Source organism: Lipophrys pholis (genome assembly GCF_963383615.2).
Source record: "Lipophrys pholis genome assembly, chromosome: 10".
NCBI lineage: Eukaryota > Metazoa > Chordata > Actinopteri > Blenniiformes > Blenniidae > Lipophrys > Lipophrys pholis.
Window position 1 is genome coordinate 4,834,598 of NC_137640.1, and position 12,751 is coordinate 4,847,348.

The window sequence follows — 12,751 nt, forward strand, 5'->3', positions numbered from 1 at the left end:
CGATTTTAAACTGCAAATTTGTTTTATTGTGTCATGTGCCACAGTAAATACATGGATATTTTGTTAAGTCATCTATCTACATTATGTTTTATTATGTCATGTGCATTCTTTACAGCTGACATGACAACATCCATGCAAAAGGAGAACATTTGTAGCGAGAGAGAGAGAGAGAGAGAGAGAGAGAGAGAGAGAGAGAGAGAGAGAGAGAGAGAGAGAGAGAGAGGGAGAAAAGAAAGAATAAATGAAGTCTGTCAATCTATCTGGGGGATGAGAAACTCGGACTCCAATATGACTTCCCTAGACGCTCACCCTCTCACGGTTGTTCCCTCTCACATTGAATGATTCTGACACTCGCACGTTCAGTCATGAATGCTCTGACAGCCAGTGTGTTTATGTGTGCTGGTACATACATGTGTATATATGATATGATCAAGAGCCTGTGTGAATTCGCTCCCCGCTGTCAAGGCTGGTAGCCTTTTCACTTCATCAGGGAGTTGAGTTCATTTGCAGTAGCAAAATTGTTATTTGCAAATGTGGCCACTTCAGTTCAAAAACCATTAACTCCAGAAATTGAAATATATACCGTGTTGCATAGTAAAGAGTAAACATTATTGCTTTTTTATTGAGTGGGAAAACACAGGCCTAACAAGCAGATGGTAAACTTCAGTATGTCTACCTTTCGAGAGCTTTTGCTTTCAGAAATTAAATTATATTGCAGCATTCTTGACAGTGTTTTGGGGTGTACTGGAGACACAAGTATTCATGCAGTCAACCAAATTGTTTAAATCAGGTTGCATCACCCTCGAGCAATGTGCATAAGTGTAAAGAATGGAGAGTGCAAATATTTGTCATGTTGTTATGTGTCAACTGAGGCCATGTCACAAGGAAAAATATGTACAGCAGAAATATAGAAATATATATTCAGAAAAAGACCCACAGCAAATATTCCAGGGATCCAAAGTTGAAGTGATCATTAGTAGCATATGGTCAATGAAATATGCTGTGTGTACGTGTGGTATGAACAGTTATTTCTGTGTCTGCAGAGGCACTTGTTTTGTATTTGTGTTTTTTTTTTGTGGCGGTGTCTTGTGCTGTGGTATTACCTGAGCTACTATTGTGTTTAATAGCCGACTGGATGGATGGTAATAATATGTGTGCTACTATGTTGTGTTCCATTGTAATATCTCAGATTCCACAGAAGTGATTACCATGGCAGTATTGGTTTCACTATGACAAGTGATATCTGGCGTACTATTATAACTACTCAGGTTATTTCTGATGTACCAGAGTAATATCAGGGCAGTTTTGATATATTCCACAGTAGTATTTATTATCTAATGTGTAATATTGTGTACCCTCGGAAAATCTGTGTACTGCAATGTTATCTAAGACACCAGGCTGTTCACCACAGTATTATCTACTGTAAAATACAGATTAACATGGTGACATATTTTGTATTATGTATTACAATGATAAAATTGAATGTTACATGGTGAGTACCATAGGAATATCTGGTTTACCATGAGCCAGTTTGACAAGGCCCACATTCTATTGGCGAAAACAACTGTGTCCGAGCATCTTCAAACCTGTTAAAGCTCCTGTGTTGTGTTGCCAGTCTGCCGTGGTGAATTTCTATCAAATGCGTTCCACAGAAAGAAATATAGTGAAGCAGTGACAAGGTCATGAGAGTGGGGGCAAGGTTCATTGACTTTAATGAACAGTTACTAACGTCTCTGTGCAAGATACCACGGCACACCTTGAAAGCCCTTGGGCAGGTTTATTTTACTTATAGGTTCTTTTTTACGTTTTAATGTAAATGTGATATTAGATATTGTCTTTATGTATTTCTTTGACATCCCTGTCAGTCAGATACTCTTTAATTTGAGGTACAGGCTAGGTTTTGAAAAAGAGTCTCAACTTTGTCATTACAATCTTTGTAGTTGACTTCCGTTGAGGATTTAAAGGGAAAACATTTGTTTTAGGAGTATGGTTGTTGTTGTTTTTTCACACAAGTACTTATAATAAAATGTTTTTGCCAGAAAAACAAAATACAATAACATATGCATCAGTCAGCAAAAGAGAGAAAACAACAATAAAATAGCTGTGATGATCTAACGCAGACTTTCTATTCACTCAGTGCTGATTCAGATTTGTCTCCGGGTTGTTTAATGGCTGTATGATGCCCGGAAAGTGGTGCACATGTAAACAAAACACAGGCGCAAATGGCTACTTTTGTCATAGATTCACACAATGGCTCACTTTTTAATGCTAAGCACCCAGTTTCATTTTTGTCCAGCTGGGCAGAATGTGGTTAAGTGTCTCATAAAACATGTTGCGAATTGCTTATCTGACCAGACAGATTGCTTGGCTGGCACAAGCCATTGTATAAACCTTGTTAGCATTATGTTTCCCTCCTCTTTCTGTTTTCACTCCTTCAGAGTTATTTCTCCTTGATGCTGGTCTGAATTTCCACCGGGGGCCAAGGACGATTCATTCCCTCCTCAGAGAAAGAAAAACAAACAATTCACCAGTGATAGAAGGCATTTTTTTGTTTTGTTTTTTAGAATAAAACCCAGTGTTAGCAGGACATTTTCTCGGTTTATGGAGAACGTAGGTCAGAGCTAGAACGCGTCCATGCGTCTGCCTGTGGTGACTGGCTACTGATAAACGACCTCAGGCCACAGTGACCAGCCGAAATACCCAGGAGCTTTGTTATAATCATCTATGTGCTTTACACGACCACGGGTTCTCACCCGCTGTGAGTTTAATTGCCATCAGAGTATGCAAAATACCCCAATGGCTCGTTACTGCCACTCCGTTTTGAATTGCACTGGAAGATGAATGTCATCCCCATCCTGAACATTTATTTGTTAAAGGAATTGAAAGCAAAATGGTCTTTTTGCATGTTTACATGACCACCATCGGCTTCCTGGAGCGCTGTAATGTGGTTGCACCTCTGCACCCTAGAAATGTGTCACTCCAGTCCATTCTTCCACCTATTATCAATATCACTTTATCCCATTTAAGGACCCAAGGCACTGCAGTCACTCCAAATCAAAGGGCAAACATTGAGACAGGCAACCGCTCACTCGCATTCGTATCGACGTAGTGTCACCAATTAACCTCACATGCGTGTTTTTGGACTGTGGGAGGAAACGTAAGTACGTGACGAAAACCCACTCATGCATCCAAACTCCACACCGATAGACCTGGTCTGTGTTTGAATTAAAAACAAAAACAAACGTATCACTATGAGTTGAGAGCATTAACCACTGCACCACTGTGTGGCCCAGTTATTCACATACTGGCAGCATCAGACAGCAGCAAACAGCAGGATCTAGATGTGCATGTTCACAGCAAAACAATGCATTTGGCAAAACATTATCCACCCATCCACATTCGATACCACTCCATCATGTCCGTTTGAGGCAATCCCAGTTGGCTAGTTTTACAATATTTACTGAAATTATCTCACGGAGGAAAGGATCCAACCACTGGGGATAGTGTGGGTTTTATTTCAACACTTTAGACAGGTAGGTTTGACCCCTCTTATTGTTTTTCTCATGAGCCCCTCGCAATCCTTTGTATCTCAGGGAGGACAGAAACCGCCCATAGAGAAGAATGTCAAAACTTTGCTTAATGTTGATTTTCAGTATGAAAATAAAAGCATGGTCTCATGATCATAATCTGAGTGGTGGGAGGAAGTAGGCCACATCGTTCTTTGAAACAAGCTTGGAGATCCCCGGTGCTAGAAGGGTTCTGTCATAAAATTATAGATGGTTGCCTTGCACCATAGGCTCCTCAGTTAAGCACATGCACCAAACATCTTAAACTCTGATTACTCTTGTACTGAACAGAATTACTATTGCAACAACACATCATCAGTGAGGTAAAACTAACCATTGTCTGTTCTGCAGTCTATTGAGCTCAGCCATTAACCATCTTCCACATGAGATTTATTTTTGGGTAAATATGCTTTCATGTTTGGAATATGACTCTGCAATGTGATAGTAATGTGTACTTACTGGCTTTTTTGACACCCAAAACTAGGAGCAGATTTGGGGGGATATTTCGGGATTTTCCCAGAAAATGAACTAAATCACAAATCGTATCCCACAGCGTGTATTATTTAGTGTTTGTTGCATTGTTGTCATATAGTTGCGGTACTAGGATTTTCAGTGAGCGTATGATGATATTGCAGCATTCTTAGTCGTTTATGGCCACAATAAATTGAAAAACAACCAGGCCAGCGGGAGATGTCCTGATGCTCTTGATGGCTAGTCTGCCCCTGCCCAAGAAGCCTCTTATTAATTACAAGGCTATGTACAACCCGCTTTAAGAAGGTTTTCACTTTTTGCTCAGATTATTAGAAAAAAGAGGAAGAAAAGTCACAAGAATTAATGTAGACTCTCCTAGAAACCCTCCAGCTCGAGCTACTGAAAAGAGGATCTTAGCCTGTTTTTCTAACCCAGTCCATCAATATTTTTTTTATTTTGTTGTGCTTTTTTAATTTATCCAAAAACTAATATCAAACAAGTCATAAAATTTTGGAGCGTTTAGCTTCAAGATGTTTTTGGATAAAAGATGACGAACACAATGTCCATCTTATTTCACCATTACAGCGTAATGTACCCTTGTCTGGTAGTGAGTATAATGTACCACAGTAGCTGCTCAGGAGCTGCTTTTTTTATCAAGGCTCTTTATTTCCTCACTAACGAGTGTGTTTTATTTATAGGTTGAAAATTTGGAGCAATGTACTTTTGAAAAAAGGGCACGAAGACAGCAGTGGTACTTCTCCATGTGCTGCAGGGCCACAAGAGCACAGTGAGAGGAGGAAATCTAGAAATATAATGAGGTAAATATTGGACTTTTGAATAGTTGGATTGTGCTGCACAAGATGTTTGCAGTAATTTTATGGTCATTGTTTGCTCACATTAGATCTCAAATAACCTTGTTAGGGGTCACAACTGTTTTCAGGAAGAAGTTGTGCCTGCTATGCTGTAATGACATGCAAACTTCATCATTGTTGAACAGATTTTCATTTTTGGATAATCTAATAATTTGATTGGATAAACGAATAATTTGATTGCCTTGAATCTTCTCTTCCTGCACACGAGCTCTGCACTGTAGTCAGCCCAGACAAATGTCATATTGATTTAAATATCCTCAGCCTATTACTGTCACACAAATGATTGAATACAAATGGAAATGCAGGGACAAACTTCAGTTTTACTGAGTTTATTCCATAAACTCCAAAAACACGAAAGACACGAATGTAGGATGTCTTGATACGAGGAATCCAAGGCAATCTGACAACAGACAGTTGAGGAAGAGAGGTCGATATAAACGCAGGGTGGGGAAGATACGGGTTACAAACATTGACACAATCACATGCACAGAAGGAGAACCGACAAGGGAGTACCAAAATAAAACAGGAAGGGACGAAACAGTTTTTATGGTATATCTAGACTATCGACAGGAGCTTGGCCACCTGAAGTCAGTGTTGCAGGTTCCAGAAACATCGAGGGTACTGGTGGAATACTCTGCAGATCCCCGTAAGGAATCTTTACACACCCATTCTCTCTCCTGCTCATGCTACCTTCTGTTGACCCTGGAAGCTCCGGAGATCAGGTCATCACGCTGGTCCGGGAGGTCCAGGGAAGCCAACTGGTGCTTTACAGGACCCGAGAGTCCATAAAGAAAAACGCAGATGAGGGCCTCATTGTTCCAGCCGCTCTCTGCTGCCAGTGTCTGAAATGCTAAAATGTAATCCACAACTGGCTTGATACAAGGTACAAAGGTGATCTGGCAACAGACCTGAAGGACAAGGACGCATATACTCAGGGCAGGGGAAGCCACAGGTGAAACACATTGACACAATCAGACGCACAGAGGGAAAGTCGACAGGAAGGGCAAGTGTGCAATAATGCGGCCAAGACAGATGAGTACCAAAACAAAACGGGAAGGGACGAAACCATTTATGAAATGCGGACTTTACACAGACCTGGCTATTACCTTTACAAATGTGTGTATTGCTCAGTAATTTGCTGCAGGTTATATATGGGATAATATGGTGACTAAGATTGGGGATGTATCTGAATCGTAACAGAACACAAATATCGACTTCAATGTTGTGCAGCCTGTATCCTACTTTAACTAATATCATCTTCATCATAGACAATGTTGTCAATTTGACTGTTTTTGTGTTGTGTGTATCTATTTAGAGAGACAAATTCTTGACCGAGTGATATTTATGGTTTGACTCAAATGCTGTCTTTCGTATGGCACGAGATAACAACGTTTCATCAGTGACCATATGTCGCTTTCAATACTGAAATTACACAGCACTGAGATTTTTAACAACAGACAACAGACTGCGCCGGGATTGAATGAAAGGACTGCAGATGGACAAATAGTTAGAGCTAATGCAGCAATGAGACGGACAGAAGTGGTTAAATATAGTATACAGCATGTGTGTGTTGCTTTGTGGCAGTTTGTTTGACAGACCGTGTGTGTGTGTGTGTGTTTGTGTGTGTGTGCGTGTGCGTGTGTTTGGCTGTGAGGCAGAGCCAGATGCTGTTTTGGGACATGATCTCAGGAGAATAAAAGGCTTGGCTCTCTAAGACCTCATCAGCTGCCATAAACACTGGGACAGTGCAGAGAAAACCAAATTACATGTGATCACAAACACTTACCGAATAAATGGAATGTTGTGATCCGAGGGTGTTGCTGAAAAGTGAGTGACACAGGGGAGGCTGCAGGGACCTGAGCTGTCACAACCCAGGTCCAAAAGATGTGGCGCGGGGGAAAGAGAGGGAATCACAAGCAGCATAAGAAGCGGTTAGAAAATGTTTTACTGGGCCACACACACACTGTAATAAAGGGACCATTTTAAATAGGCCTGTAGTCATTCTGTGAATCCAGATCTAATTTAAGGTTAATTTAAAGTATTCATCATTTTCAGTAGTATCTAATAGTGGATATGCACTGAGCATCTTAAGAGGGGAAGGAATGCTTTTTTTTTTCCTTTTCTTGGGGGGGGGGGGGGGGGGGTTGTTTTGTTTTATTTTGTTTTACGTGGTGGTGGTTGTTTACCTTGGGATATTCAATGACTGAAGGTCATATTTTTCATACCTCCTTATTTTATGCTGCATCATTACCCACACAGCAAATGCTGGCCGTACCCCTGCAGAGGGTTATTAGCTGTGTTTAAAAATGCATTAAACAAACTGCACTTTGAAGACTTTAGTTTTAAACACCCTCACCTTCCCAGCATTCAGCCTCATTTTCTGTGCCTTGTGGACCTTGTAGGAAGGATAAGAAAGAAATGTTATTGCTGAAAACTAAAAGGTTCACAATCTTTAGTTTTTTTTCTTATTGCATATTTAAATAATTTACTTTTACATTTATTGGGGAGATCTGAGAGTCCTCATTCAATCTCTTGTCCTAATCCAGAAAGAGCAATTCAGGCAAGCGTAACAAATTAAGATTTTGCTCCTAATTATGCAGCTCAAGGAGTGAAAGTGTTTTGGTCGGACGTATTCTCAAACAAACCCATGAAATACAAAAGCAGTACGAAACGAAACATCTCAACAAGCTGCATCTTTTTTTTTTTTTTTTTTTTTCCTTTGGACACAGCACTGCAGTGTGACCAGCAGACGTTTTGACACCCTTCCAGCTTTGTTCCGTACCTATATTCTCACAAGGGTCCTCTCCCGGTTTTTATTTTTAACTGTCATGAATAAATTAATTACTTGCGAAGGAGCAACAAATGAAACTTCTCTGCAAAAATAATGGCATCACACACTACTGCACTACTTTGTCCCAGTGCAGCACTTTCAAGATCACACACACAAACGCAGACACAATCACCTGCTCATAAATCTCTCTCCCAGGAGGATATACCGCTTCTAATTGCGGTCATGTAACTTGTGTGTCGCCATGTTGTTCGGCCTGAAAACGATCCGTGCATAGCGTATACAGCAAAGTCGTTGGCATTGCGTTCCCATTTATATCCAAAGGCATCAGCGTCTTTTAAATTTACAAGTTAGTTCAAGGGTCAGCGCATTTGATATATTAGCCGCGGTTTTAGCTGTGAGCTAAAACTCAGGTGCGCAGTAAGATCGTCCTCGTTGGTCTGAATTCAGGAATTTAAGTCCATGAATGTCAAAATAAAATGTAATTGTTTTATTTTTTTTGTCTTTCTGAAGAAAAACTATCAGAGGCTTTATTATTAGCAAATAAAAAAAAAACACCTTGAAAGTGTTTCGTGGTTGTTTCAAGAAGCCAAAGTCAATTTCCTTCTGTAGTCAATTACAGTTTTTGGGGGGGAAAAAAAACCCAACATCTACTTGTTTTTTTTCCATTCATATGATCAGTTTTCACTCAAAGATCATGATTTCAAAATTAAAACGAATCATTTAAATATTTCTAGTTCTAATTCACAGTTTCCACATATTTAATCATAACACGGTTTAATAACATGTCGACAACTTCATAAATACAGATGCAAATGAAAAAAAACCCAACAATATTAGTTGCTCTCTATATTTTCAAATTGTGTTTTCCTGACCGTTGATTGTGATCAGTTTTCTATTTCTTTTTCACTTCTCTTCTCGAGAATGTTTTTTGGTGTGTGACCGTGCCATGAGGGGACAGTGAACACAACTCTTCCTTTCTTTAAAAACTTAAAATGAATAAATAAATTGTTAAGCCAAAAAAAGCCAAATAATTTGTATCGAAAATTGCAAACAATTTCACCCTAAAGACAATTAAACTATTTTCTAGTGCAAAATACAGTGAAATGTCAGAAAACATTCTCTTTCATGGCAGCATCATGTGACATATGATATCAGTTCCAGTGTCAATGCTGTGTTTTGTCCACTTCTTGGAAAAACTGGGTGAAAAAGTCGATGTTATTTTTTAATGTCTTTTTTTTACAATTTGCTTGGTTGTTTCCGGGGCTGGATTAGAGCCTCCCGAGGGCCGGTTTCTGCACATGGGCCTTATGTTTGACAAACCTAGTCGCTGGTTCTGCTCTCGCTGTCGCTGCCTTCGTGCTCCAGTTCGACCGCTCCTCCCATGGTGCATCATCCTCCCTACAATCCAAATCACATGAGACGCATGTTATATAAAACATCTTGTATTGCACACACCTGACGAGTGACCGACTCAGTCATGTCTCGCACATCCAGCATGCTGAAGATGAGGTGACTCCACTTTTTCAAATCTGTTTCCAGAAAACAAAATATCGGGACCAATGTTGCTCATACATACTTGTATGAACAAACATTTGTACAAAAGAAGATTTTCAACCTTAAATCTTGAACAAACTGCACCAGGTGACCGCTATGCTCAGGATCATTGTCACGTTGAAAGATCCGCATTTGTAAAATAGAATTTTTTTTGGGGGGAGAGGATTTATTTAAGTTGGCATCCAATATTTTGCTTCACACTTCAGGGTTTGTGATTCCATCAAAAGATACAAGTCCACCTGTACTATTTTCAGAAAACCGTAAACCCCCACCACCTTGCAGCGGGGCGGGACTGCGGCAACCTTCTTAAAATTCTTCCTTTCGTTTGCTTCGTCCACGATACCTCTCCCACTGTGGGATCCATGGAAGTTGAATTAAAAGACTAAAAGGAAACAACAACCAAAAAACAATGGTGGCTTTCTTTATCTTTGGTTTTCTGTGTCTGGATTTGTACTTTAAATGATGTTTTATGAATGTTGAGGTTTCATTCTTTGTTATCTGAACTTATAAAAGCTTTTTTTTTTTTGGGGGGGGGGTAATTTTATTCTCCCTCTACTTAAACACACTTGCTTTTTGGTGAACCGAGATATATCTTGAAGTTTCATTGATGTTTGGAATAACAGGAGCTTTACTCAATTTTGGATGGATTTTTACAAACAAAATAACAAAAATGTAATCTGGTCTTTCTTAATATTTCTTTTTCTTGACAAAGAACAACTAAAGCAAACGTTTTATTTAACAAAACAAGGATTTTAAAATCACATCCTATTTATATGTATTTACATCTATTCCCTTTTTGCGGAAATAAATATTGTGCAGGTGCTGCCGGAATGATATTTTGTGTGTGAGGAAGAAGGCAAGCTGACATTTTACACCTAAAATGTGTTGAGAATGAAGACACATCCTAGTTCCTGCAAATCTGTTTGATTTTTAATGTAATTACATTTTTTTGCCTCTCTCAAGAGAACTAGAATTAGAACGGGGACTTTAAAAAAAAAATGCTTAATTGGAATCAGACAAGAAGCTTTAAAAAAAAAAAAAAAAAAGTGCCCTTTTGATTAATTCTTTTAATTTTTGTGTTTGTGTCACTTGGATCAAACTGGAAATAATAAGGTGTGAAGGCAACCTCTGGGCTGAATTGGAGCCAGTTTAATTCCCTAAGTTATGGCTGATGGTCTGTGACATGTTCTCTATTTGGCTTTTAAAACTCAGGAAGTAATCACTTGTAAAAACAGGAAAGGTAAAAAAAAGAATTCCCCTTTGAGTCAATTGGAGCGAAATATTTCAGTGCCTGTGTCATTGGAGGCTATTCGAGGATATAAATACCTGTAATCAATCTGCTATTGTTACCTTCATAGTGTAACAGACATTTACTGGTATTTCAATACTTTTAAAAATAACTGAAAAAACTCTGTTACCATATTTATGATCTGCTCAAAGAGGATGTATGTACTTCATTGTTTAGTAAAAACTAGTCTGAGCAACTCAGTGGGACATTTTCTGGACCAAGTCTATTTTAATTAAACATTTAAAATTTGAAAAAGAATAAGTTTATATGTTGAGTTGTGAAAGCAAATTCGGAGGTAAAAAAAAAAAAAAAGAAGAAAGATCCTCATGCACTTCGAGAAAGAAGTCAAACCTGAAAGTTTAGTTTTTTGTTTTTTTTCCATTATGCACTTTGAAAGAAAGCGCATGTGAATGCTTCTGCTAAATGCATCGCAGGCAGTTTAATAAACTATGATTCAGAATGGGCTTTAGCTCCTAAACACAGTGCCGTTATCACCAGTATCAGGACTTTGAAGAGACAACTCTCCGTCTCTCTCCACACTGACTTCTCACGGAGAACGAGGGACGTGGGCTCTGATCCCTGTGGGGTGCTATTTATTCTATTTATATAATGTATTATTATTTAACAAGGAAATCCAGTGTAAAATCTGATGTTTTGAAGCAGTAAGCGACCATGTACAGTCAGATTGATGTGATTTAATGCGATTATCATCCACAGACAAATGATGAGCGATGGACCAGAGGAGATGGACGTTTCAAGTTTGTATAAAAAAAAAAAAAAAGAAATCTCAAAAATTAATTTGACTTTTTTTTGAGAGATTTATTTTTTTTTTTTCCAATGTCCCTAATACTCCGTAGTTGTTATGGCAGGCTTTCATCATTCATGTTCTTCAGGTGTGATTTGCCTGAGAAATATTCACCCCAGTGGTGCATCGGACCAGAACAACAATGTTAACTGGTCGTATTTTAAAGTCTAAGCAAAGCAGAGTCCTCTGTTTTTGTCCTGTCCACTAAACTTCAGCTTGTAATACTGATGTCCTCTCATGCTCCCGCACAATAAATCTACCTAAGGGTAGAAACAGAGTCACCTTGAACCTTGAGCTGTCAGCTCTCAGGCACTGAGAGTGGAGCGTGATTAACTCTGAATTCACACTCACGCTGCAGTCTCCTCATCCCGGGTAGCACGTTTTGGATAAATCCTGAATTTCTTGCATAAAATCAGGACAATATCAACAGCAGATTGATGTGCAACACATGAAAGTAGAAGCTACAGTAAACCTACCTGTAGATGTGTGTCGTGTTTTTTACATCATTAAATATATTCATGTTAATCTTATGAGTTGAAGTTTTATAAGCTATGTGATTTAAGAGTATTGAGATCAGTTTTGCACGCTGTTTATTGCTCCTTTATCCGATGTCCTCAACTTTTCCTGCTTTTATCACAAGTACCACTCTCCATTAAACTCACCTTTCCTGTTTGGATCCGTTGTTATGGCAGCGCTTCTATCGAGGGCGGTATCGAGGGTTTAATAATTCACCCAGCATTTCTTGAGAAAGTCATTTTAATCTCAAACTCACTTTGAGAAATGAAAAGAAAAACGTAGGCTAGGAAGTGTACGACAGGATTTTCTGTCATTTTGACCCATTTTATCAGAAGTTATTGGAAAGTTTGAAAATGATAAAGTCGGCGTTGAGTGGCTTAGACATTTTTTCTTTTTTCTTTTTTTTTAAAGAAAGCGAGACATTGCCCCTCATCGTTATTGCCTATCCTCTGACGCGAGATAAGATATGCCTCTGTCAGCACGAACTTTGCCATCTTTTACACTGCATAAACACTTTTAAGGCAGATTTGATTGAATCTGTGTTTCATTATTAAGGAGTGCATTATGAATTCATCCACTACCACTCGCAGGCACTTAGTCACCCTTGACATAAAAAAATCTTCTAAGACACAGTCCATTCACTGAAGGATTGTTCAGTAAATTAACCAAATCCCCCACTGCAGAAGTGTCAGGTAATGATTTCCCTAATTACACTTTAATTCAATTTTGTACTATATTGACACCCTTCAGTGCATCTCTGACTCTTAGCCTGTCTCCTGACATTACTCTCTCCCCCCTAAAGACGCAGGAAGTAGCTCAGCACTGATGTCTTCCCTTCATGGTCGGCTTGTGGCTGCTGCAGTGAGCTTATGTTTTGAATAAGGATTC